This window comes from Pristis pectinata, chromosome 11 (assembly GCF_009764475.1).
Source record: "Pristis pectinata isolate sPriPec2 chromosome 11, sPriPec2.1.pri, whole genome shotgun sequence".
Taxonomy (NCBI): Eukaryota; Metazoa; Chordata; class Chondrichthyes; order Rhinopristiformes; family Pristidae; genus Pristis; species Pristis pectinata.
In genome coordinates, this window is record NC_067415.1 from 76,013,639 (window position 1) to 76,041,246 (window position 27,608).

The following is a 27,608-nucleotide window of genomic DNA, read 5'->3' on the forward strand; positions in this document are numbered from 1 at the left end:
TTCCCACACCACCAGGTTCAAGAACAGCTACTTCCCTTCAACCATTTGGTTCTTGAACCAACCTGCACAACTCTAATCACTAGAGTTTAGTAGCACTATGACCACTGTGATCACTTTGCACTAAAATGGACTGATTTCTTTTGTTCTAATTGTGTTCTTTCTTGTAAAAATTGTGTTTAATTCATGTTTAATTTATGTTTTTCTTGTGAATGCTGCTTATATGATGCTATGTACCTGTGATGCTGCTGCAAGTAAGTTTTTCATTGCACCTGTGCGTACATGTACTTGTGCATATGACAATAAACTCAACTTTGACTTTGACTAATTCTACAATCCACAAAACTGCTGAATCCCAGAAGTTAGTTAGTGTGAAGAAGAGTTCCTTAGGACACCCCTTGATAATCTGCACGCTACATGGAGTGATTATAAACTGTCAGATATAATAGAACCATAGGTAGCCCTATCTGGAGAAAACCTTGATGGAGAAATAACCTGTAAACTCAGATATGCAATGGAGATGCATTAATGCCGATTCAGGAGGCACACACTTAATCCTAACTGGAAAAGAAATTTAATTTCTCAAGTTTGTTGTCTAGGACAGTTCTACCAAAGAAACAATTCAATGAAATTCTGCTATTTCACCCAGAAATAGGTGCTTGTTAATTCAACCAATAGTCAAATTCACTGAAGCCTTATTCCTAATGATACACAGAGAACCTTCGATATGATGCAGCAAAAGATACATTTGCAGCTCTCTGACCCTCTTCCTGATGAGGACAATGCGAAAATGAAAGACTTTGAAAAAATCAGGATAAAAGCAAAGAAATAGAAAATATGTATTAGCATGAAATTATTGCCAAATACTTCAAACAATAATTATGAGCATTTTTTGCAGTTAAAAGTAGTTTTCTTTTTGACAAAATTCACACAATGACGTCAAGTTCTCTTTCTGTAACATAGAATTAGGGGGAATATACAGCACAGAACAAGACCATTTGGCCCATCATATCTGTGCTGGTAGAAAAAACTTATGAGGTGATTCCCACATCCCAGACCTTTGTTCTAAGCCTTGTTGGTTAAATGTTTCCAATGCTCACCCACATAAATTTTAAGTTTCTACCTCCATTACCTTTTCAGGCAGTGAGTTACATAAAGATTATCTGCCTTAGTTTTGCTCTCTGTTAAAGGAAATGTGTCTTTCTGTTCAATCTGTCGATGCCTATCATACTTTCATAAACCTCGATAAGATCTTCCATGTTCCAAAAAACATAGCCTTGTCATTTGCTCTTCATCACTATAACTCTCCAGCCTCTCAACATCCTTGTGAAACTCTCTGTACTCTAGTTGTGGGCCCTTTAGTATTTTATACAATACTGACATGTACACCCTGTCCTTGCATTCTGTGTCTCAGCCAATGGAGACAAGTACTTTGTATGCCTTTTTCACCTATCTTTGATGGTCTGTGGAAACGCTCTCCAAGATTTTTTGTTCCTCTATACTGTTTTGTATTCTAATCCTAATTTTGTTGCCTTGTTTGCCTTTCTCAAGTGCAAAACCTCACACTTCTCTGAATCAAATTCCATATGTCATATTTCTGCTCATCTGACTGGTCTTATGCCACCTCTCCACAGCCTACAACACTCTTCTTCACTGTCAATCACATTCAATTTTGGTATCATCATTGTGGCGCTTACATTTAAGACAAAGTCATTAAATATATTATGCTACATAAGGAATTTAGCACTGTTCTTGCAGAATTTCATTGTCTAATTCTTCCACCCACTGAAATTCCCATCAAGAGTTAACCTTCATTTTATGCTACTGAACTAATTTTGGACCCAACCTGCCACATTCCCTTGGATCCTGTGGAATTTTACTTACGGATAGCCTAATTAATGTGGATAATTATTTACATTATGGTTGGCATGTGAATCTTTGGTAAAGGTGATTTTGTATAATATTCAAACAAAGTGTGCAAAAAGAAAACATCCAATAAATTTGAATCTATAAAACTGATCCTTCAACATTTCTAAAGCTATGAAATTATCACTTAACTGATGCCAAGTTGGGCAAACTGTGGAGAGTGCAGTTATTTTCCATGTTATCTCAGTGAAAATCAAGATAATCTTGACTGAGCCACAAATTTCCACAGCTAAGGTTAATGTTATAAATTAACACCTATAACAGAACAATTATTAGTTAAATGATGCTGGAATTTGGACAAACATTCTTGCATTTAGTCAGATACATTTTTCAAATTGTAACTTTGAGAAGACAAAGGAGGACTATGTCAATCAGTCCATTAAACCTTTCTCCTTTTCTGTCTGTTCAAGACTGAGCTTTAAGCAGGTGTGGTGGACCCAGATCTTGGTCCAAATACTTATCACTAACTAACTATAATATCAACAGGTGCAGTGGAGAACTTGTAACTGCTATTGCATATTAAACCCAAGTCCTTCCTTTTTAGAAATGAAGCACATGTAAAGTCATAGAGTCATAAAGTCATACAGCATGGAAACAGGCCCTTCAGCACAACTGGTCCATGCTGACCAAGATTCCTATCTAAGCTAGTCCCAGTTGGTATTGGTATTGGTTGATTATTGTCACTTGTACCGAGGTACAGTGAAAAACTTGTCTTGCATACCGTTCGTACAGATCAATTCATTACACAGTGCATTGACGTCGTACAGCGTAAATACAATAACAGAATACAGAGTAAAGTGTCACAGATACAGAGAAGTGCATTGCAGGTAGACAATAAGGTGCAAGGTCATAGCAAGGTAGATTGTGAGGTCAAGAGTCCATCTCATCGTATAAGGTCTATGCCATTCAGTAGTCTTATCACAATGGGATAGAAGCTGTTCTTGAGCTTGGTGGTATGAGCCCTCAGGCTCCTGTATCTTCTGCCTGATGGGAGAGGTTGCCTGCATTTGGCCCATATCCCTCTATACCTTTCCTATCCTTGTACCTGTCCAAGTACCTTTTAAATGTTGTTAATGTACCTGCCTCAAGTACTTCCTCTGGCAGTTCATTCCATATACTGACTACTCTCTTGGTGAAAAGTTGCCCCTTGGTTCCTATTAAATCTCTCCCCTCTCACCTTAAACCCATGCCCTCCAGTTCTCGATTCCTCAACCCTGGGAAAAAGATAGAGGAAAAAGTATTCGATAAAAAATAGTGCAACTTTCTGTTTGTAAGGACACAATCCTTTGTTTTGGATGACCACAGACTTCTATTCACAAATCAGATAATTATACAGCTGCATGTTAATTATTAAGCACCTGTATCAACATAACAATGAACTAGACCATATTTGAACTGAAACAGTGCAGTGGATCAGTTTATCAAAGTTTAGTTATCATGATAAAAGAAAACCTACAGGATTTAGAGACACAAGAGATTGCAGATGATGGAATCAGGAGCAAAAAAACAAGACATTGGAGGAACTCAGCGGGTCAGGCAGCATCTGTGGAGGGAAATGGACAGTCAACGCTGTGGGTACAGACCCTTCAGCTGGATGGAAAGATAGAGGGGAGATAGCCAGTATAAAAAGGTGAGGGGAAGGGGTGAGGCAAGAGCTGGCAAGTGATAGGTGGATCTAGATGAGGAGGGATGATAGGCAGATGGAGGAGGGGAGAGTAGAAATAGCGACAGAGGCTGGGAGGTGATAGGTGGAGGCAATAATGGGTTGAAGATGGTGAAATCTGATAGGAGAGGAAGGTGGAGCATGGAATCAAGTGAAGGAGGTGGGGAGGGCAGATGGGAAACGTGGATGAGGCAAACCATTGTGGGGCTGTCCATTTCCCTCCACAGATGCTGCCTGACCCACTGAGTCCCTCCAGCATCTTGGTTTTTTATAACCTACAGGATTTCATCACTTCCAGAGACTCGTGCATAAGTGCGGCTCATTTCTTAGTTCATATATTTACTTCACATACTCCTGTACACACAATATGATGTGTCATATATTATTGTGATATTGGATCAACAAAACATAAAATAAGCTCATGGTACCATATTAAATGGTATTAAAATGGTATTTTTAAAATGCACATAGCATAAAGTTTCAAAACAATTATACTTAAATATTATTTATTAGTGCAATTACCCAAATTCATCTTTTAGTTTAATACAATTGAACCAATACAATTCGTGATGTATTCACAGCAAGAAAAATCAAGCTTAGTTATTCATTTGTATAATTTACTGATTCTGTGTTGTTCTAAGTATTTTGGTGGCACTTTATAAGCTGGTCTTTGATTCAAGCATGTTATAAAGAGGTGCTGTTGCATAGAGAGTGATTTATTGCAACATTAGAGAGAAAAGCAATAAGCATAAGCTATATCAGAGGTCATGTTGTTTCAAAGTTACTTAATATTGCTGAACTGTAATGTTCATTCATTTTACTGGAGCTACAACAATTGAGCTGAAATCTTATTAATGAAGAATTGCACTTCCCTTTAACAACATCCAGATAATTTAGAGCAGTAGAATAATTTGGCACATGACATTTATATATGAAACAAGATGCATTTTAGAACTGGAAGAAAAACAGTGCAGATGCTGGAAATCCAACCTGGAACAGTAGTTGCTGGAAACTCTCAGTAGGTCGGGCAGTATCAGTTGGGAGAACAGGCGTGTTTATGGGTGGAAATTTATCCATGGTCACTAATAATAACAAATGCGCATTACACTAGCTGTGCATAGTACCTTGACTCTAAAATTCAGTCCTACTGGCTGTCCCCAGGTTACGAATACTTGCCGTACAGACACCCATAAATATGAACGAGCACCCTTAATATTATCAAGTTCAAAAGTCCAACATACTTATTACATACATTCGGTCCTCTGAACAGCAGAACTAGTTCTTTCTCTCTCTCTCTCTCTCTCCTTTTAGTCTTAAGTGCCTTTGATGCCTTTCATTACAACACTGTGGAGGTACAGTTCCCATATCGAGTGATCTTTGTGTACTTTCCGACTTATGAACGAAATCAACTTATGGACATCTGTAAGAATGGACCCTGTTCGTTATCTGGGGACAGCTTGCATCAGGGTCACCTGAACAGAATTTCAAAAGTGGAGTATAATGCATTGTTGTGTCCATACTGTATAAATGATCAAGGGTAAAATTCTAGCCTGATGTTTCAGGTGTGATTCTTTATGAAAAATGCATTACCGAAGGAATACTGGAAAAAAAGGAATCGAGGGAGGAAAATGTATCCACCCAGAGAAATATTCTATTTGTCTGAAACAATGTAGATGCTCAAAATCTGAAGCTAGGAGGTACAATAAGAAAGCCTAATGATTTCTTTCAGACCCGGAAAATGTCAGAATTGCCAAGGTGATGGTGGGAGAAAAAGAAAGTATAAAAACACAATGTGAATCATGTTCCAAGGTTCAGAAGCCTAGAACAAGAGAAAAGTAACTCATTAGCAAGGGTTCTTATTCAGTATTATGCCATGATGTAGACAAAAGTTGTGCACATCATCAGCTTAAAGCATCTTTCCTGCTGCAGAAGGATATCACTCCTTGTTGCTGTCTTTGAGCTTCAAATGTAATGGGAATTGAAGCAGTGAAGAAATACGGAGTTCATTGTTGACTTTAAAGATAGAACTGCGATGATCTGCTAAGCATCAGTTAAATGGAGCTGTCTTCATAATATGGAAAATAATACATAATGAGCAACAAAATTAGTTCACTAGTTTGGCAAAAGTATCCTAAAATTGTTATTTTGCCCAGAAAGGACATTGAGAACCTGGACAGTAGTACAGGAGATGGGTAGTGATGAATGGGTTTGTGAGTAACCCCTTGTGCCATCAACATACAACAGGAATTATTGTCAGTGCTCTTGCTGTTTAGAGATAGATGTGGATATGGGAAAGGCTGCTCACCAATAACATGTACTCAAGACATTTATAGGATGGTGCTGAGCCTATCAAAGAAGTTTTAAGTGGTTGAGCAAACACTTGAAAGATAATGGATTGATAAGAAAGTGAGTAGTTGATGAACTAGTAAACCTTAGATCAATACCCAAGAACAATGGGACGTGTACATATTTAGTACATACTTGATTGGCAGGGAAGCTAAATAATAACCTTCTAATTCAATTACTACAGATGCATATATTAGAACTTGCAAATATCCATAGATTTCGGGGGATCATAATTAATGTATAGGGCACTATGAATTCAGAATCAGAATGTTTATTATCACTGACATATGTCGTGAAATTTGCGGCAGCAGTACAGTGCAAGACATAAAAATTACCAAAACATAAATAAACAAAATAATGCAAAAGAGAAATAAGGAGGTAGAGTTCATGGGTTCATGGACTGTTTAAAAATCTGATGGCAGAGGGGGAGAAGCTGTTCCTGAAACGTTCAGTAGGGTCTTCAGGCTCCTGTACCTCCTCCCTGATGATAGTAATGAGAAGAAGGCATGTCTCGGATGGTGAGGGTCCTTAATGATGGATACCCCTTCTTGAGGTACTGCCTCTTGAAGAGGTCCTCGATGGTGGGGAGGGTTGTGTCCGTGATGGATCTGGCTGAGTCTACAACTTTCTGCAGCCTCTTTCGATCCTGCACATTGGAACCTCCACACCAGGCGGTGATACAGCCAGTCAGAATGCTCTCCATCGTACATCTACAGAAATTTGCAAATCTTTGGTGACTTACCAAATCTCCTCAAACTCTTAATGAAATAGAGCTGCTGGCACGCCTTCTTCATGATTGCATCAATGTGTTGGGCCCAGGATAGATCCTCTGAGATGTTGACACCCAGAAACTTGAAGCTGCTCACCCAATCCACCGCTGACCCCCTCATTGAGGACTGGTGTGTGTTCTCCAGACTCAATTCCTTGGTTTTGATGACATTGAGTGTGATGTTGCTGTTGGGACACCACACAACCAGCCGATCTATCTCACTCCTGTACGCCTCCTCATTGCCATCTGAGATCTGCCAACAACAGTGGTGTCATCAGCGAATTTATAGATGGCATTTGAACTGTGCCTAGCCACACAGATATGAATGTGGAGCGAGTAGAGCAGTGAGCTAAGCACGCATCCTTGAGGTGCACCTGCGTTGATTGTCAGTGAGGAGATGTTATTACTATCCGTATTGACTGTGGTCTCCCGATAAGGAAGTCGAGGATCCAATTGCAGAAGGAGGTTCAGAGGCCCAGATTTTGAAGCTTGCTGATTAATACTGAGGGGATGATGGTGTTGAACGCTGAGCTGTAATCAATGAACAGCAGCCTGACGTATGTATCGCTGTTGTCTAGGTGCTCCAAAGCCGAATGGAGAGCCAGTAGGATTGCATCTGCTGTAGACCTGTTGTGGCGGTTGACAAATTGCAGCAGATTCAGGTCCTTGCTCAGGCAGGAGTTCATTCTAGCCATGATCAACCTCTCAAAGCACATCATCACAGTAGATGTGAGTGCTACCGGGCGATAGTCACTGAGACAGCTCACCCTGCCTTTCTTGGGCACCAGTATGATTGATACCCTTTTGAAGCAGGTGGGAACCTCCGACTGCAGCAGTGTGAGGTTGAAGCTGTCCTTGAACAGTCCAGCCAGTTGGTCAGCACAGATTTTCAGTACCCTGCCAGGTACACCATTGGGACCTGATGCCTTGGGAGGGTTCACCCTCTTGAAAGATGTTCTGGCTTCAGCCTCCAAGACAGAGATCTTATCTTGAATGCAATAATACAGCATGAGGAATAATATTTGGAGGGCTCTAAAAGGTGTGTCTTATTTATTTGTGGTTCTTCTCAGACTGTGTTCATATGTGTAATAATAATATACATATAATCAGATACATCTTACAGTGACGTCACACTGACATACACTGTACAGTGTTCCCCTTTAAAAGAAAAGAGACCTAACCTTGTTTAACAGCATTTACACAATTACAAGTTGCACAAATTCATTGGTTCTTGAATTCCCTGACTTTTGTAACTTGTGTTGATCTTGGAGACTCAATAGATGCTGTTGATATGACATCCACCCACGGACTCAATGAAGGTGTTACTTCTTGACACTCTCTTTTACCGTGTTCTGAGACAACTCTTCTTCCAAAGATAGTAGGATTCACTTCAGAAACATATTCACATTCCTTCTCATTATTCCTTTGGACATCTTGTGCTGTGACCAAATGATCAATGTAAACCTTTCTGAATCTCTGATGAGATAATCCTTGGAAGCATATATTAGCACATCTTCTCTCATATCCCATTTGCTCATCTCTGACCTGCCGGGGGGGGCTCAGCACATAAACCTTATTATAGAATATGAACCAGGTGTGGAGATGTGTTAAATGCCTTTCCTCAATATTCCCTTCTAGAGTCAGCTGAATCAGACTCAGATGTGTCCTGCATCTTCTGTGCATCAGCATTTCTACAGGAGTCATTCCATCATAGAACATGGCATCAATCTACTGCTCAGAAGGGGCTGTGTGAGTTAGCACTCCATAGTACGATCTGATGTACCTTGCATGACTTGCTTTATTCTTGTTCACTTGATGTCCTAATGTCTCAGTTTCTCTGAGGCTGATAGTAAAGTGATGCAGTTTTTGCAGGCCATTGTGAGACACAGTTTCTTTTGGAGCACCATAATTTGTGAAAATGGAGCAGCCATGTTCAGTGGTGGTGAATGATCCCACATGCTCTATCTCAATCCATTCTGATTGGCTTTCCTCCCACACCAGAAGTCATCCTCATCCTTCTTGCAATAACCTTTGGCAGACTGTGTGCTTGCTGTCCAGCTCTCTCAGATCCGTATCAATCCCATGCCAATAGTCATAGCTACCAGATACTTTTATGAATTTTAACAATGTCCAACTGCCCCACATGAATTTCTTCCCTTATTCTCCTCCATAGATCTTTGGTTATAACTGCACTGATGAAGCCCTGATTTGTGGACAGCTAATGTCTGTGATGGAGAGGCTTTAAATTCTCATTTAAACACACATCTGCATCATCTCAATCTCTCAAAGTAAACTCATATACTTGCTTTAATTCAGGATCCCTTTACATCAATTTTTCTGTATCCATTACTGTAATATGAAATTTACCCTCTCCTCCTTGTAGGGTTTTAACTGCATTATTTATGGTTGCATCAGCTTCCTTGTAAGACAATCTTGATAATTCATCCACTGTGGAATTCTGTTTGAATGCCCAGCATTCAATACCATAACTACATTGGGACATTAAGATGGTCCACTGTTGAATTCTCGAAGCCGCTATTGCGGGAACTGCAACTTCAGGTCCATAAATGACCAATAAGTGATTGTAATTGGTAACCATCTTGAACAGTCCACATAACAAGCATGCCAGCTTTTCTATCTCGGCCTAATTTCCTCTTGATATTTGGTAAAGCATGTGAAGCAAAGGTAATAGGTCTTTCCTGGCTGTTGCTCACATTATGGTTGAGAACTGATTCAACTCCTTAACTGAAGGCATCACAATCTTACCTTAGTGTATAATATCATATCGATGGGCGCCAGGAGGGATTCACTACTGAAACATCTATTGCAGAGGATGGTCGCCTTTGACTGTTCCTCACCCCACCACCATGCTTCATTGTTTTTCAACATTTGGCCAAGTGGTGTAAGGATTATTATGCAGTCTGGCAGAAACCTGACATAATATTGGAGCAAAATTGATGATATTGTGGGTTTTCCAGGTTTGAAAATGTCCTCAGCATCCTGCTTGACTGGCTGTAGACATTTGCATCCACCCGCAAGTCCAATTAAAACATTTCTTTCTACATAAGGCACCATTTAGTCTTCTGCAGCTTAATGCTATGCCAATGAAGCCTTTTGAATATCTCCAAATATACGGTGATTTTGGTCCTCGATGGAAGGTGCAATCAAAACATTATCTTGGTTGCAAAAACAGTGTTGGAGTCCCATTAACATCTTGTCAATGTACTTTGGACTGGTGACTTCATGTCATAAGGCAGCTTGGTATATGTGTCTACAGGTGTTAATTACTTGATCAAGGTGATCACTTGTTTGACTTGGTCCCCTTTGGACCCTGCCAATATAGCATATGGATCAAGAGATGTGGGTAAAATGTATAATCCACAGTTCAGCTGAGAGTTACCTTATAATTCTGCATGAATAGTTCTGTCACCTTTGGGAGCCACAACAATGGGCTGCAAGTGATGGTCACATCATTTGAGTTTGTTCAACTCCTACTCTGCTTGAACTTTCATTATTATGACACTTGTTTAGTTGTACAGGAAATTAGTTTGATTTTTGACAATGTCTTTTAATGTCATTATTTGGGCCATTGAAGCAGAGCCACTTTTGTTCTAGAAACTTACCAGAAATGGTTGCAAAGTGCTTACATTAATATGTTCTTCCAATGTACTTTTAATTCCTTAAGCTAATCTTTTCCCAACAGAGGTTGTCTGTTTATATAGTTAGCCACACTAATTGGTAGTGTTACTTTTTGACCATTTTGAGAAAGAACACAACATCTGACCTGGGATTTTCAGCACCTCCGCGGAAGTTTCTTCAAATTCAGCAGGCTTTTTCTCAATGGCACTTTTTGTACACAGTCTTGTCCACGTTTGAGCAGTTAGCAGCTGTATCGATGTTCTTACACTTTAATTTATATGATAAGTTGGACTCTGACCTCACGATCTACCTTATTGCACTGCACTCTTTCTGTAGCTGTGACACTTTACTCTGTACTTTTATTGTTTTTACCTGTACTACATGAATGCACTCTGTACTAACTCAATGTAACTGCACTGTGTAATGAATTGACCTGTACAATTGGTATGCAAGACAAGTTTTTCACTGTACCTCAGTACTAGTGACAATAATAAACCAAAACCAATACCAATTTTAAAATCATGGTATTTCCCACTAATACTGCTACTGGCACATACAGGCTGTTTAAGCTTTGCTCTTTACACTGCTCATCAACTCCAATATTCATCAGCTTCCCTTTTGTGGCTTTCTGTCATTAGCGTTGTGCTTACGCTGAAAACCTACTTCGAGTTTGCCATCCCAGGTCTAATCTTACACACAGAGTCTATATTTTTGCAGTTGAAGCATTTCTCTGTTCTAAACTGGCACAGATGCAAAGGATGATCTCCATTATATTGGTCATAGATTTTCCTGCCTATCTCACCTCTTGTGCCAAATTGGTCACATGATTTGGGCTTGGTACTGAAGCTCCCTCCTTTGCAAATGCCATTAAATCATCTACCATATTAACACTATGCGCGCTGGCCAAAATACTTCGACACTTTTAGAAGCCATCTCCATTGGAGTGGTTATCTTACATACACATTCAAATGTTAAACCTTGCTTATTCATAAATTGGATTGAATTTGCATAAAAATCACATAAACCTCACATAAACTAGTCCTGCAGGAAAGGACCATAAATGGGAGAGATCCTTTGACATTATAACTAATGATTTCACTTGTCTTTTGGTTCCAAATTTGTAAATTCTTACTATCTCCGAGAGTGCTGGATGAAAGTGATTCTATAATGTCTATAATTTCATCAAACAAACCACCTTTCATCTTGTGTGGTACCCGGAACCTGTAAATGCATCTCGACCTCTCTATTAGTTTGTTTTCTTACATTTTCGTAGGGCTTCATTTTGACAATTACATCCTTGCCTTTTCCCTCACGTTCAATAATATTGTTGAATTATGTTCCATCAGTTTTAAAAAATAACTGAAGGACTCACGTACTTTATTATAAATGACGAGGCTTCTGATATAGTGGATTAGGTCTGAACTGCCATTTTGCACCTTTCCCACTTTAACAGTTACAAGGCTCAGTAATCTGCATGCATTACCCTTTCTTTCTCCTGCACTTAACCTGAACTTGAGTAATGGTGGTTTCCATCCATAACCTGATGTTATTTAACCGACCACTACTTGTACAAAGTTTGTTTAATGCATTAGACAACTTCTGCTGCTTTGGGCACCTTCATACTTTTCTCTTCCACCCTTGACACCAGGGAAATGTTAATGTTAAGCAGCACGTATCCATTGTATGTGATTATCTCCACACTAAGATGTAGCAGATGCAACTGTTGCTTGAATGAATTCAGCCAATATACATTACACTTCCCTTCATTATTGCATATTTCTTATTAGTGTCAGGGAAGCCACAGAAGAATGTAGCAATATGTAAGAAGAGGACTGACATATCTATCCATGGCCTCCTGTACTGCCACGTTGAGGCCAGGTGCAGGTTGGAGGAACAACACCTCATATTCCTCCTTGGGAGTCTCCAACCTAATGGCCTTAACATCAATTTCTCTAACTTTTGGTAAACCCACCCTTTCCTTTTCTCCCCCGCCCCCACTACTTTGTCTTCCCTTATTCCTATGGCTTCCTTCCCCTACCTTGATGACCTGCCCATCTCCTCTCCTCCCGTCACCCATCCTTTATTCCATGGTCCACTGCCCTGTCCAACCGGATTCCTTCTTCTTCAGCCCTCAGCCTCTTCTACCTATCACCTCTCAGCTTATTACATCTTCTCCCCCTCCACCACCCACTACCTTCCCCCTCTCACCTGGACTCGCCTATCACCTGAACTCACCTATCCCCTGCCTGCATGTGCTCCTCTCCCTCCCCCGCCTCCTTATTCTGGCTTCTGCCCTCTTCCTTTCCAGTCCTGATGAAGGGTCGCGGCCTGAAACGTCGACTGTTTATTTCCCTCCATGGATGCTGCCTGACCTGCTGAGATCCTCTAGCACTTTTTGTGTATTGTTCCAGATTCCAGCATCTGCAGAATTTCTTGTGTCTCCATAAGGCAACATTGTTGCTGTTTGTGAGATATGAGATGTTCTGAGGACAGAAGCAGGTTAAAGAATGAAACAGAACAAGTGAAATTGTCTGTTTGGGGTTCAGAATTGACAAGAATGGACATGCAGTGATACATTGCTGTACCAGCCACTTCTGTTAGCTGGAGGTTGACTGTTTTATTCATAACTCTACCTCTGTTATTTGCCTAAGTCAGCTGCAACACAAAAGAAGTCACAGACACTAATCTTATATGAAACATTTAACTGAGGTTGGATCTGGAAGTGCGCAACAATAAAATCCTGTAGCATCATGACGAGCAGCATAGTTCTTCTCAGTATTTTGGTAAACATTAATCTTTCTGTTTTTTTTATAAAAACAGATTATCTGACCATTTTCTCACTGTCATTTGTAAAACCTTGTTGCCCACAAATTAGCTTCTGTTTCCCATATTATCACAGTAGCAAAGCATCAGAAGATTTCATTAGTCACAAAGTGAGACCATAAATGGTATTTTATAACTGTGGGTTATCCTTTTTTTTGTTGAAAGACTTAATGGAAGAGCCAAATAGCATAAATTTCAAAGAGTTAAGATAGAAAACAATATGTATAAGAAAATTAATGGGTGAAACTCCAGAAGATAGAAATTTAAATAATGTAATAACTATAAAGGTAAAAGAAAGGGTAAACCAATCTTCAGTCTTGACGAAGGTCTCCACACTAAGAACATTCGCTTTATGGATGCTGATTGACCTGCTATATACTTCCAGCAATTCCACTCTATGTTACAAATGAGCATCAACAAAATGTGTCTGGTGATTGAAGCTTGGTTTTTAATAGCCCGTGGAAAGGGAGAATGAGTGAAGAAAGGGTCAGTGATTTTCAGAAGCAATGATGGTGAAACTATTGCCATTTTCTCTCATAACACTGTGAAAATGATTTCCACCATGCTTGTGTTGTTTAATGGGAAAAACCCAAGTTTACTGTCAATACTTTCAATCTTTCTCTACAAGCTGTAGTGCTTGTGGATTTCTCCAATGGAATCAAGGGAAGTCTATTGAATTGACATGAACTTAAGTAATTTATATTCAAGTCTTGCACTAAAATACCCTAAGCAGAAAAGTCTTATACTCTGTTGCATGAGGTTATTTAAGCCATAATTACTGCTTAGCAGTTTCTCTGACCTAACAAAGCTAATTTTATGCAAGGGAATTGTAATTCCCTGAGAAATATTTCACATATAATGGATTCTAAAATAAAACTATTTTCTAAAAAGATTTTTCAAAAAAATGCGTTCGTATTTTGGGATATGGGCATAGCTGGAAAATCCAGCATTTATTGCCCATTCCTGATTGCTCTTGAACACAGCTTCCAGGCCACTTCATTAGGCATTTAAGAGTTAACCACATCAGTGTGTCCAGAGCCACATCTAAGCCAGACCAGGTAAGGATGGCAGCTTTCCTCTCCTGATGGACATTAACAAACGAGATAGATTTTGTGGTTATTAGTAATACTGACTTGTTTCCCTTTAGTTCCAGATTATTAAATAAATGTATATTCCACAGCTCCTCTGGTGGGATTCGAATTCATGTTTTGGCATGGTTTGCCCAGATTTACTGGAGAGCTACCCCAATAACTTAACCATTTCACCACCATTGTGTCTCTTGACTGCTGCCATGTGCTTCAATCTTTATTCAGCATTTGATAAACTGATAAAAAGTTAATTAACATTTGTGCTCATTCCTTCCTTTTATACAGTATGTGAGGATTATGTCATGTGATTGACTGTCAACTTGGAGCTGCTGTATGACATTGACCTGCAGCAGTGAAAGGGGTGGATTCTTGCCCCAGAGATTGCCAGATTTTCTGCCTTCTTTGTGATCAGCAGTGAACACCATTGTTCCCCAATTGTCTCCAAGTTCTAGGATATGAAGTTCTATGTTTTTAAGATTTTGGGAAAATATTAGTTTCAGGTTGAAGGTGGTTTCAGTGCAGCTGGAGGAAAGAGTGAACAGAATAACTTATTTAGAAGAAAAAGGAGAAGGACTAAATTAGATATTGAGACCAATCAGCTCAGGTATAGATGAATGTAATGGTTGGACCAGAGTACCCAACATGCCAATTCAGTTGCTGCCATTTGCAGTGAAGCATTCCAGTTAATTGGTGAGATATCCCAACATTTGTTTATCGAAGGGAAGGAAAAGCTGTTTGGAGGAGGCATGAGGGAATAGACGCCCTTTAGGTTGGGCACACATTTTTCTCAGTGAGCCAGTGTCAGAGCTGGTAACCACAGGGGCTCCCATTGGCTTCATCATCCTGGTCTGTCAGGCAGGGATCCAACCAAGGTGCAGAGCAATAACGTTGAGCAAATGGTTAATTTTGGTGGAGAAGTAGAGGGGAATATGAGAAGGAGAACTTCTGCAGAAGGAAACAATCTCTAATTACATTCTGTCGCTGACATAACATGTGCAAGATGAAGAATGAAGTGGTAATGATCAAATAAATTCCAATGTAACACTACAATTAATGCCACAATTATGTATCTGCCAAGTGTTCTTTTTGTAAAGTTTAAGCTTTTCCTTACCTCTCTTTCTCAGTGCTTTTGTAAATTATGTGGAATTGTAATTTCTTCATTACATAATATTTGGAAGTTTCCACATTCTCAGGGTAAGCATTATTCCACTGATTGTTCACTTCTTTGTACCAGTATGCTTAATATAAATATTGGGGCTCTTTAATCAATTTAAGCCTAGGCTAAATAACAATCCTAGGTTAAAAAATAAACCAAGGATAAATAAGTAATCCTGCCCTTTTTTACACATTGAGCAACTGTAGAGAAGAACATGTATATCTAAGAAGAATATAATGTGTTACATTGCATCATTTTGGAGTGAAGGTGTACACATTGAGATTTTCTTCCATAACAGCAACAACTGCTGATTATTCAATATCTGGTCAATAAGTTTTCATTAATTCTGTAATACTAAAGAGAATTTTTTAATCATTTCGCCAAATGCCAATCCAGCAAAACTAAATGAGATACGGATACATTAAAAGTAATATTTCCAGCACAAAACATACTTAAGGTACAATAGGTTTCAGGTTTTACAGACATTCCAGCTTAAAGTGACGTATTTGCAAATAAAATAAACCATATCCGTGCTTTGCAGTCAATCCCTTGTCAAACTTTAATAGATCTCATCAATTATTTGTAGCTAGAAGATTGAAGATGCTAATGGCTAAATTCTATTCCTTCACATTATTGCATTAGCTGCCCTAAACGAATGACTGCAATTTATTTTATGCAAAGCCATGACATTGCCCCACTTGCCTTTACTGTTTACAGCTAAGGAAAGCTACTTTTATGTTTTATTTTTACTTAGCAAATTTACAAATTGATTTGAGGATTTAAATAAAACCTTCAGCTGCTTGCTGAGGTGCATGGGATGCGTTCAGGTCTTCCTCACTGACATTATTTGCTTGCCATCGATAACAGTTCAGAGCAGCTGGTAGGTGGTTTAAAAATGAGGAACCACATTTTCTAGTTTTATTTCTAAAATGACATGTAAACGGGGCATCTGTGCTCACAATAGGAGGGCTCTTTATTCCCAGCTAAACAAAGAAGTAAAACCAAGTAATTGCACAGATGCTAGCACGAGATTAATTTCATCGGAATAAAAGTTCGGCAATAATTTCACCGAAGCAAGTTTGTGCCAATCACATGCCACCAGCCTCTCCTCTTCACCAACCCCCACCTCCCCCTCCCACCACCAAACCTGCCCCCCATCCCTCCCCCCTCCCCACCGCCGCTCCACTTCCTCGACCCCAGACATTGCTCTAGACAGCACAGTGGTATTATGTACACATCAGAAAACACACTGGTTGAGAGCAGTCATGAGGGAAATAGGAAAACAAGTCACATTTGTGCACAGAACAAGCACTCAACAAAAAAAAATCCTTGACCCCCTTGTAAGATGTAGTGAGACGGTACTTGCGAACGCCTAGAAGCACCACAGTGATTAACAACAGCATAGTGAGTTTGGGTTCTGACCTAAGATCGGATTCCTCAGCCCAACAAGCTGGATAAAAACCACAGCAGGCATTTTTTCCCCAGAAAAAAAGGGAGAGTGAAAGCAATATTGCATATGTGACAAGAAACTAATCCCAACGTCAACCTGAAGAAAATAGCCTTGAAGATTATTAGCACAGAAGCAGACAAATGGCCAGACTTACTGCGGGTCCCATAGAGCAAAGTTCTTCATGTAGCTGAAGCCTCTTTCCCTTATTCCAAGCACTGGGATACTTTAGCATTACGACGAGGCAACAGGATCACAGAAATTTGTAGCAAGGAGCTCTTAAATATCTCATTTTCAAATGGGACATCTCCATTCAGAAAGAGAAAAGAAAACAGATTTTTTTTTCCTTAAACACATTGCAGAATGAAGCCATGCAGATGCATCTGGTTGCAAAAGCACAATCAATATGGAGGGAGCGGTATTTTATGATTGGAGAAGTTGTTGTGTTTTTGGTGGTGAAATTCATTATTTAGTATCTGAACCCTCAGCATTTCAGTATCATTTATTCATAAAGTCCCTTTTTGCCAGGAGGAAATGGATACAGCTGGAGAGAGAGAGGGAGAGGGAGAGGGAGGGAGACGGATTGATGATATTGATCAGGTACCATCTTGAAACAAAGGCGAGGTACTCTATTTTAGTTGACAACTGTGACAGATAAAAAAAAACAAGCAGGCGAGGAGGAAGGCAACAGCCTTGAACATCACAGGCTTTAAACAGTGTTTGAAGGGAATATTATGACAACCACGTCTAGGCAAGCTAGTGCAAAAAATAATCTGAGTCATTAAAAAATGATGCTCTGTTTGGCTTGTGAATATGAGGCTTCAGGGAGCGAGGCTGCACTTTCAAAGAGAGAAAATTAGTTTTGTATTAAATTTACATAGCTTTTTTAAATGTCAAAACCCTATTTGTTAAATTGGCTGCTGATTAGCATGGTGTCAGATTAGTACTTTGGGATGTATAAATTTTAACTCATCATGGGCTGAAATATTCCATAGTACTTGAAAGCTGAGTCATTGTCAGAGCCACTTATCCATTGTTATGAAACACCAAACTTTTATTTTCTCATCATTTGAGGAATGTTCTGATGTCAACTAGACTGGAGCATTCAAATATTTGAGCTGATTGACTAATACAAGGCCTGTAATATTGATTGATAATATAGGCATCAATTGGTAAAAGATCCCATGAAATTGAACTTCTGTGCAAATCCATTTAGTACACCAAGAACAATCAATGCTTAGAAACTTGCTGTTGTTGGTTTTACTATACTTATCATATACTTTGTGATTCCCTTCCAAAACTTAGTTCAATTGACTTCAATGGAACCAATTTTTGAAAGCAGACTACAATCTGCAGTTACTACAATAGTGCATGTTTCTTACAACCATCCACAGACAAATTTATTCCCCTGACGATGTCCTTCCTTCCAATGTTCCCCTTGTGCAAACATACTCCTAGAACTTAATAAAACAGAACCAGGGAACATAGTCTCAAGATAAGTGGTCAAACTGAGATGAGTCATTTTTTGTTCACCCAGAAGGTTGTAAATCTTTTGAATTCTCTGCCCAAGAAAGCTGTGAATGCTCAGTTGCTGAATATATTCAAGACTGATATCAATAGAGGAGAATCCATGGACATGCAGATAAGGTGGCAAAAGTTTGAGAGGTATTTTTACAAACAAGTTTGAGGGGCCAGACAGCCTGCTTCCTTTCCTTGTATCCTTGCAGACAGCCAAGAGTAGCCATAAGTCAATGTACCTGAATTTTCTCCAGTTTAAATTGGCCACACTTCCTTTCCCAATGAACTCAGTTGATCCATTACCCTTCAAGAGTTAAACACTTTCAGTACTTTCTTCAAATTCACTACCATTAATCTTTAACTACTTTATTTCCACTGATTGTTTTCCCAAAGCACTTACATACACCATGAGAATTGCAAACAGTTTTTTTCCACCAGTTGATCATTTAACAAATGGAAGGTCCAAATTCCCTGCACACAACATAAAGCCTTTTTCACACTGTTTCAGCCCTTTGAACAATAAACTCCACTTCTTTATAAACACTGAACTGCCTTCTCCAAAAGCACAAAGCTGTTGTTCCCGTCAGTATGGGTTGTGTGTGAGTAGTTTGTAACCAATTAAACACTCTGTTTTATTATGGACCATAGGTATTGCCAAAGTAACTTTGCTAATAGTTGCTATCATGTTAACGGACTGAGCAAATAGAACACACACTTTATGACACGACCAAAGATGTCAAAGGATTATTGAAGACAACATTCGTCCTCTTATTTTAAAGCTGTTTGAAACAGCAGTGCCCATAAAACCATTCAAAACTTTTGCTTCCAGCAGGGCTGAGTCTGCATGGTGAGCTAACATGGACATCTTTATCCATAAACATTAAGATAAGATTTCTTTATTAGTCACATGTACATCGAAACACACAGTGAAATACATCTTTTACGTAGTGTGTTCTGGGGGCAGCCTGCAAGTGTCGCCACACTTCCGGCACCAACATAGCATGCCCACAACTTCCTAACCCGTACGTCTTTGGAACGTGGGAGGAAACTCACGCAGACACGGGGGGAATGTACAAACTCCTTACAGATAGCGGCCGGAATTGAACCTGGGTTGCTGACATTGTAACAGTGTTACGCTAACCGTTACACTACGGTGCCTGCCCCATTCCATAACATTACCTATGATTACCTAGAAAACTTACTGCAGATACTGGCCATTTGGCCCAAATAGTTAATTCTCTGCATGAGCATCATCCCATCCTATTTTATCAAATACTATCAGCGTATTCCACTATTCTTTCCTACCTTATACTTACCTAGTCTCCTGTTAAATGTGCCTGTACATTTCAATTACTCTTCTTCTTAATGTGCAGTGCCCTGGGATTGAAGATGACTTGCTTTGATTCTATTTTGTGGATTCTGTGGTGCTTAATGAAGCCAATGTGGGAACCTCAGACTCTTCCACAGATGGGGGAAGGAGGTGGCAGAATGAGTGATGGTTGGGTGGTTTGTGAGGTGGTGTGCTCCTTCCATTGCTTATACAAAGCTATCTATGTAATCCTGATGGATTGGTCTCAAGGTCCTCAAAGACATCTTGAATGGTCCATCCTCACTTTAAATGGCTGAGGACCAAAGGCTTCCACTGGCAGTGGTGAGGTTGCACTTCTTCAAAGAAACTTCTTTCACATCCTTAAATCTATTTTTCTGTCCACCTGGTAATCTCCCCCCATATTGGTAATGGGTTTATTATTTTCACATGTACCAAGATGCAATGAAAAGAATTTATTTGCATGCCATCCAGACAAATTATTCCATACATAAATATATAAAAGGAGTACAAAAAGGAAAACAGAATGCAAAATATAGTGCTACAGTTACAGAGAAAGTGCAGTGCAGGTGGACAAGTAAAGTGCAAGGGCCATGACGACGTAGGTTGAGCAGTCAAGAGTTCGTCTTTATCGTATAAGAGATTCGTTCAAGAGACTTGTAACAGCAGGACATGCTGTCCTTGAACCTGGTGGTAGGTGTTCTCAAGCTTTTGTATCTGCCTGATGGGAGGAGGGAGAAGAGAAAATGTTCGGAGTGGGAGGGTTTGGCAGCTTTCCCCAGGCAGTGGGAAGTGTAGAGGGAGTCAATGAAGGGGAGGCTGCTTTTTTGTGCTGGACTGGGCTTCGTTCACAACTCTCTGCAATTTCTTGAGGGCTTGGGCAGAGTAGTTGCCATACCAAGCTGTGACGCATCTAGATAGGATGATTTCTATGGTGTATCTGCAAAAAAATAGTGAGGGTCATTGGAGACGCCAGAGCTTGGAATTGGATATTCTAGGAGCCTCATGTTGGGCATATGAATGACATGGACTGCCCAATGAAGCGGACTGAGGGCATCTAGGACCTGAATGCTCTGGCGTTGGTCTAGGAGGTGATGTTGACATTGGTTTGCTTATCCTTCCAGTGAATTTGGAGGATTTTGTGGAGGCATCATTGGCGGTATTTTTCCAGTGGCCAAAGTGCTTGGGTGTTGCAGTCATACAACAAGTAGAGATGCTGCCTCACAGCACCAGAGAGTGAGGTTCAATCCTAACTTGGCTGCTGTCTGCATAGAGCTTGCACTTTCTCTCTGTGACCGTGTAGGTTTCCTCTGGGTGCTCTGGTTTCATCCCATATCAAAGACGCGCATGTTGGTAGATTAATTGGCCACTGTAAATTGCCCCTCAGATGTAGGTGAGCAGCAGAATCTGGAGGGAGTTGATGAGAACGTGGGGAGATTAAAAAATAGGATTAATGTGGAATAAGTGCAAATGAGTGGGTGATGGTCGGTGCAGGCTCAGTGAGCTGAAGGGCCTGTTAGTCTCTATAACTCTGCAACTCTAAGCTACTCCACAAATCACAGTGTGAATTTGGCCATCTAAAGGCACAGTGAAATATCTTCACCATCGACATCTCCAAGATAGATACAAGGAGTAGCAGCAGCCACTATACTGTACATGGCCTTCTTCAACATCATATGGTCGCAAGTTCTATTTTCTAACAAATCTCTGTATCAAGACTTTCTTCTGAATGTTTGGTAGTTTGGTTTGTGACCATCTTGATTTATGACACTTAGGTCTCAAAGTTATGTCACAGAGGGCATGTTTTAGTGTGCCATAGAAAATAATTTTATTAAAACCCAGCTGCATTCTTATTAGATGTGTAACCTAGGATACCAAATTGCTTGCAGATACTCAGTGCACACATTGTGTTTACACATGGAAGCATCTGTAATTTTGCAGTCATGTCCAACGGCACTTGAAACATATTTGGATAATTTTTTTTTTGGGGGGGGGTCTTGTGTAATCATTAATAGAGTGGGCTACTCACGCAGAAGCAGGCTTGCACAATTAACTGGCGTTGACTTACTTGGTCCAACCTATAGAGTTTGATTCCTTGATCATCTTAAAGGCAGGTCTTCTCTTAAGATTTTAACTTTTCTCTGACAATGAACCTTCCTCTGACTGTAGGTTCCCCTTAGTATCTCGCTTCCATCCCAATAAGGATCCCAGTTTGATTGTGTCCCCAAGTACCAGGACCTTATCATTACCTCAGTGCTCACCAGCTAAATATAACTTCTGATACTTTGAGCCATTGCTTGACATCCCAGTGGCCCCCAGCTGGTAGCTCAAAACCTTCTCCCACCAATCCCCCCCCCCCCCCCCCCCCCCTGCCGACATGACTGACTCTCAACCCATGATGAGCAATGGTGGAACTAAATGAGGAAAGGTCTTTGTGTGAGTGAAGTGTGCAAGACCTAATCTATTTCTTATGACAACCTGACCCACCTGTATATTAAAATATAGTGGAATGCCCCATCCATAAAATATTCAATGACCCACCACACACCAGTCTTTTAAATGACAATTAGAGTTACAGAGCAATTCTTAGCTCTTAATTTGGGATTCCCCGCAACTTGATTTTTTTTTCCTTGGTGTCTCCCTATCAACCTTCTTCATGATTCTAAGTATCTTAAACACATTTAGTGAGAAGTGAAGAAAATACTAATACACAAATGTGACTTTAGGTTCCTTAAAGACTCTCTGAAAAAAAATGTTTCTAGAATTTGCATGGAAACTATGTCAATTTGTTTTGCTGAACCTGTAAGTCTGCTATGTAAGAATTCCAAGTTTCACCTTGCAGAGTTGGGAGTTGGAGCAGGACCTTTGAAAAGAGGCAAGTCTCTGTGCCTATGCTTGTGAGTATCACCTTGCAAGAGTCTAAACGAGGCACATTTACAAATTGTTATCAGTTGATGGGCTTATTAACAGCAGCAAATAAAGGGAAGGCAGGTATAAACAGAGTAGCCATTTTTGGATAGATCAGTGTTAGGTTCTCTGGTGGTGAAGATAAGTCTCTGGTAAGTTCCTTTCTTTGCTTTGGTGTTTCCTTTAGTGCCAGGCCAGAGTAGTAAGAATGGCTCCAGGGTCAGTGGTGTGTTCAGCTTGTGAGGTGTGGGAGTTCTGGGAGACATCCAGTCTCCCTTAAAGCTACATCTGCACAAGGTGCATCCAGTTGCAGCTCCTTACAGACTGTGTTAGGGAACTGGAGCTACAGCTGGATGACTTTTGGCTCCTATGGGATAATGAGGAGTACATAGATGAGAGCTACAGGGAGGTGGTCACTCCTAAGCTGCAGGAGGCAGGTAGCTGGGTGACTGTCAGGAGATGGACAGAGAATAGGCAAGTAGTGCAGAGTACCCCTGTGGCTGTTCCCCTCAATAACAGGTATACTGCTTTGGATACTGTTTAGGGAAGGGGCTGGGGTGGAAATGACTGACCAGGGGAAAGCTGCAGTGACCAGGTCTCTCTCACTGAGCCTGGTTGTGTGGTGCAGAAGGGAAGGGGGAAGAAGAGGAGGGAAGTAGTGATAGGGGATTCCATAGTAAGACAGACAGGCAAATCTGTGGATGTGAGAGACTCCTGGATGGTAAGTTGCCTCCCTAGTGCCAGGGATGTCTTGGATCTGGTCCACAGCATTCTGAAGGGTAGGGTGAACAGCCAGAAGTTGTGGTACATATTGGTACCAATGACATAAGTAGAAAAAAAGATGAGGTCCTGAAGAGGGAATATAGGGTGCCAGGTAGGAAGCTGAAAAGCAGGACCTCAAGGGTAGTAATCTCTGGATTGTTGCCTGTGCAATGTGCCAGTGAGGGTAGGAATAGGATAATTTGGCAGATGAATGTGTGGCTCAGGAGTTTGTGCAAGGGGCAGGGTTTCAGATTTGTTGATCATTGGGATCTCTTCTGGGGAAGGCACAAACTTTAAAAGGAACAAGTTTCCCCTGAACTGGAGGGGGAACAATATTCTTGTGGTCAGGTTTGCTAGAACTCTTGGGGAGGGTTTAAACTCATTTGGCAGGGGGATGGGAACCAGCGCGATAGGTCAGAGGTTGGTTCATTTAGTGTACAAGTAGATGCAGAGTGTAGAAAGACTGAGGAAGGATAGGCAGTTGAAAGGGCAAAAATACAATCTGTTGGAATGGACTGAAGTGTGCCTAATGCAAGAAGAATCAGGAACAAGGGTTATGAACTTAGAGCATAGGTAAGTATGTGGAACTATGATGTGGTGGCCATCACAGACTTGGCTGTTGCAAGGGAAGGAATGGCAGCTGGATATTCTGGGGTTTAGATGATTCTACAGGGACAGAGGTAAAAAGTGGGGGGAGTGGCTTTGCTGATCAGGGACAGTGTCACAGCTGTAGAAAGGGAGGATGTCCTGGAGGGATCATCCACTGAGTCAGTGTGGGTGGAAGTCAGAAATAGGAAGGGAGTGATCACTCTGGAAATATTCTACAGACCTTCCCATAGCAGCAGAGACACTGAGGAGCAGATCGGGAGGCAGATTTGAGAGGTGCAAAAAATAACAGGGTTGTTGTCATGGGTGATTTCAACTTCCCTAATATTGATTGGCACCCCCTCAGTGTAAAGGGGATAGATGGGATGGAGTTTGTTACTGTTTCAGGAATCCTTCCTGGACACCTATGTGGAGAGGCCATTCTGGACCTGGTACTAGGCAATGAGACTGATCATGTTTCAGATCTCTCAGTGGGAGAGCATTTTGGAGATGGTGACCATAACTCCTTGACCTTTGCCTTGGAGAGGTGTATAGGTGCAGATGATATGGGACAATATTTAACTGGGGGAGGGGGAATTATGATGCTATTAGGCAGGAACTTGGGAGTGTAAATTGGGAACAAATATTCTTCAGGAATTGAACAGCAGAAATGTGGAGGTTGTTTAGGGAGTACTTGCATGGGCTTCTGGATAGGTTTGTCCCATTGAGGCAGGGTAAGGATGGTAGTGAAGGAACTGTGGTTGACAAGAGATGTACAATATCTTATCAAGAGGAAGAAAGAAGCTTACCTGGAATTCAGAAAGCATGGATCAGACAGAGCTCTAGAGAGTTACAAGGTAGCCAGGAGGGTGCTTAAGAATGGAGCTAGAAGGGGGCATGAGAGGTCATTGGCAAGTAGGATCAAGGAAAACCCCAAGGTGTTCTGTGTATGTGGAGAATAGGAGGATGACTAGAGTGAGGGTAGGACAGATCAGGGATAGGAGGAAACGTGCCTGGAGTCGGAAAAGGTAGGGGAGGACCTTAATGAATACTTCTCTTCTGTAGTCACTAAAGAGACATTGACATTTGAGGATGGCATATGACAGGCTGATGTGAGGGCATGTTGACGTGAGGAACTTTTAATAAAAACACTAGGATAGATAACTCACTGGGGCCAGATTGGATATATTCAAGGTTATTACGGGAAGTGAGGGAAGAGATTGCTGTGCATTTGGCAATGATCTTTGCATCCTCACTGGCCACAGGAGTCGTGCCAGATGATTGGAGGGAGGCAAATCCTTTTAAGAAAGGGAGTAGGGATAACCCTGAGAATTAAAGACCAGCGAGTCTCACTTCAGTGGTGGGCAAATCACTGGAGAAGATTCTCAGACAGGATTTATGGGCATTTGGAGAAGCATAAGCTGATTAGTGACAGTAGCATGCCTTTATGAAGGTCAGGTCATGCCTCACAAGCCTGACTGTGCTTCGTCAAATCCTCAGAATTCATTGAAGGTAGAGCAGTGGCTGTGTACATGGATTTTAGTAAGGTGTTTGATAACTTTCCTCATGGAAAGTTCATTCAGAAAGTCGGGGGGGATGTGATCCAGGGAAACTGGGCTATGTGGATTCAGAATTGGCTTGCTCTCAGAAGACAGAAGGTAGTAGTAGATGGGGTATTCTGCCTGGAGTCAGTGACCAGTAGTGTTCTGCAGGGATCTGTTCTGGGATCCTTGCTCTGATTTTTTTTTAAACAAGTGACTTGGATGAGGAAGGGTGGGTTAGTAAGTTTGATCATACAAAGGATGGTGGTGTTGTGGATAGTGTAGATGGTTGCTGTGGCTTACAACAGGATATTGATAGAATGCTGGGCTGAGAAGTGGCAGTTGGAGTTCAACCTGGAAAAGTGTGAGGTGATACACTTAGATCGAATTTGAAAGCAGAATACAAGGTTAATGGCAGGACTCAAGTGTGGAGGGACAGGGATCTTGGGGTCCATGTCCATAGATCCCTCAGTTGTTGTGCAGGTCAATAGTGTTGTTAAGAAGGAGTATGCTGTGTTGGCCTTCATTAGTCAAGGTATTGAGTTCAAGATCTGTGGAGTAATGTTGCAGCTCTATAAAACTCTGTTCAGTTCTGGTCACCTCATAGAAAGGATGTGGAAGCTTTAGAGAGGGTGCAGAGGAGATTTACCAGGATGCTGCATGGATTAGAGAGCATATCTTGAGAATAGGTTGAGTGAGCTAGGGTGTTTCTCTTTGGAGAGAAAGAGGATGAGAGGTGACTTGATAGAGGTCTACAAGATAAGAGGCATAGATTGAGTGAACAGTCAGATTCGTGCCCCCCCCCCCCCCCAGGGTGGAAATTGGCTAACACAAGGAGGCATAATGTTAAGGTGATTGGAGGAAAATAGGGGGATGTCAGGGGCAAGTTTTTTCCAAAACAGTTGGGTATGGAATGCACTGCCAGCAGAGGTTGTGGGGGTGGATACATTAGGAACATAAGACTCTTAGCCCCCCCATTTCTATCATTTGTGTGTCTATGTGGGAGGGTATTGGTTTATTATTGTCACTTGTACTGTGGAAAAACTTGTCTTGCATACTGCTCATACAGGTCAATTATTACACAATGCAGTTACATTGAGTTAGTACAGAGTGCATTGATGTAGTACAGCTAAAAACAATAACAGTATAAAGTGTCACAGCTACAGAGTGCAGTGCAATAAGGTGCAAGGTCACAACAAGGTAGATTGTGAGGTCAGAGTCCATCTCATTTGTATAAGGGAACTGTTCAATAATATCAGTGGGGTAGAAACTGTCCTTGAGTCTGGTGGTATGTGCCCTCGGGCTCCTGTATCTTCTACCTGATGCAAGAGGGGAGAATGTCCCAGGTGGGTGGGGGTCTTTGATTATGATGGCTGCTTCACCAAGCCAATGAGAACTAGAGTCCAAGGAGGGGAGGCTGCTGTCCATAATGTGCTGGGCTGTGTCCACAACTTTCTGCAGTTTGTCTTGGGCAGAGCAGTTGCTGTACCAAGCTGTGATGCATACAGATAGGATGCTTTCTATGGTGCATCAGTAAAAGTTGGTGAGAGGACAAACCAAATTTCTTTAACCTCCTGAGGAAGTAGAAGTGCTGGTGAGCTTTCTTGGCTGTGGCATCTACATGATTTGACCAGGACAGGCTGTTAATGTTCACTCCCAGGAATTTGAAGCGCTCAACCCTCAAACTCAGCACCATTGATGTAGACAGTGCATGTGCACAACCCTTTCCTGAAGTCAATGACCAGCTCTTTTGTTTTGTTGACAGGGAAAGGTTGTTGTCATGACACCATTCCACTAAGCATTCTCCTTCCTGTACTGACTCATCACTTTGAGATGGCCTACAATGGTGATATCATCTGCAAACTTGTAGATGAAGTTAGAGCAGAATCTGGCTAGTCATGTGTATAGGGAGTAGAGTGCTGAGGATGCAGCCTTGTGGGGCACCAGTGTTGAGAATTGTGCTGGAGGCATATGCGTTACCTACTATCCTCTCAAGGGTTAGATAGATCTTAGAGCAAGATAAGATGTTGGCACAACATCATGGGCTGAAGGGCCTGTACTATGCTGTCCTGTTCTAGGAATATTGAACAGGGTGAAGTTGCTTCAGAGATTGT